This window comes from Sarcophilus harrisii, chromosome 2 (genome assembly GCF_902635505.1).
Source record: "Sarcophilus harrisii chromosome 2, mSarHar1.11, whole genome shotgun sequence".
In the NCBI taxonomy this organism is placed as follows: domain Eukaryota; kingdom Metazoa; phylum Chordata; class Mammalia; order Dasyuromorphia; family Dasyuridae; genus Sarcophilus; species Sarcophilus harrisii.
Genome location: NC_045427.1, coordinates 383,250,178 through 383,251,594, shown reverse-complemented (window position 1 = coordinate 383,251,594; position 1,417 = coordinate 383,250,178). Strand labels below are relative to the sequence as shown.

The window sequence follows — 1,417 nt, the reverse complement described above, 5'->3', positions numbered from 1 at the left end:
ATTACTTGGCCCTGGAGAGGTGAGTAAATATTTTTTCCCAGACAGAAGTCTGTAAGTAAATGGATTTTAAAGACCATTTCTCATATCTGGAAATTAATGGACGTTCTCTTTTTTTTTTTTTTTTTTTTTTTTACAAAAAAAAAGGGATTTTTATTTTGACATCTGAATAAGTGTTGATTCCTCAGGACCCAGCCTTCGGCATCTTTCCCAACTTATTCATCAGCTTGTTGCATTATCTTTCTCAGAAACACATATACCATCCAACATTTTCTGAAATCCTTGTTTTTGACTGTAGTGGTCTGTTGGATCATGACAGCTGAATCTGATGCAAATTCAAAATAATTTCCTTCAAGAATTAACTCAGCTTTTTAGGCTTGGGAAACGACACAAGCAACACCTGGTCTCATGTGAACCCTTTGAATATATTTTTCACCCAAGAAATTTCTGATTTCCACAAGCGAGCCATTCTTGTGAATAACAACTTTGATGGGGAAATGAACATTTACAGATCTCATCTTGTAACAAAAACCCAGGGTAACACCTTTGATCATATTTTGTACACAAATACAGATTGTGCACCATTGAAAGTTCTTTTTAATTTCCCTGCTACTTGTCTACCTGGAGCCTTTTTTTCTTTCCCCCAAGAAGACTGAGTTCAACAATGATACAATTGAAATTCCTCCAGAAGATTCCTCTGTCCCTCTTCTCAATAACTGTCCAGCCCTCAAGAGAGATATTAACATTTTCTGGAATGTCAATAGTCTGGTTGCTTATGGGGATAAATAAGCCAAAAGAGCAGTTAAGGGCTTCTTTTCCTTATCCTCCTTTAAGTGAGTGAAAGGTACTAATTCCCTGGATACAAAAGAGAAGAAAATTCCAAACTTAGCATCATATTACATGACTAAAAGGAAAGGAATAATTTCCAAAAATTTCAATCTACATAGGTAGTTGGGGTAAGGGAAGGGGAAATTGATGGTTCTGAAACCCCTCATTGAGAAAGAAGAACTAGCATTTCCCCATCAAGGTTGTTATTCAAGAGAATGGCTCGATTGTTGAAATCAGAAATTCCTTGGGTGAAAAATATATTCCAAGAGTGAGATCCAAGGTTGCTTGTGCTGTTTCCCAAGAATAGGAAAAAGAAATTGAGAGACACATGATAAAAATAGCCAGGGTCCAGAGGACCCCACTAATGTCACCAACTTTATACCCATGCTCAATCATCTTGCTTTGCAAGATTCATTTATTTTCACTGCTTATTTCCTTTGGCCCAACTTTAGATTAGCAACAATTCTAAGAGCCTATGGGGTCTTGACCCAATGATCTGGAGTGATTGCTCTCAGCAGGCAGATTGAACAACTTCCTAGATTGAGACAACATGAGACAGTGGAAAGTGTTCTTCTGATTCTGAACTCAGATG

The 1,417-nt window shown here is 37.2% G+C and overlaps 1 pseudogene; it reads right to left on the bottom strand.

Annotated features, from left to right (window-relative positions):
- Positions 1-212: 212 nt before the first annotated feature.
- On the bottom strand, positions 213-1,211 carry LOC100919817 (annotated as a pseudogene).
- Positions 1,212-1,417: the final 206 nt, after the last annotated feature.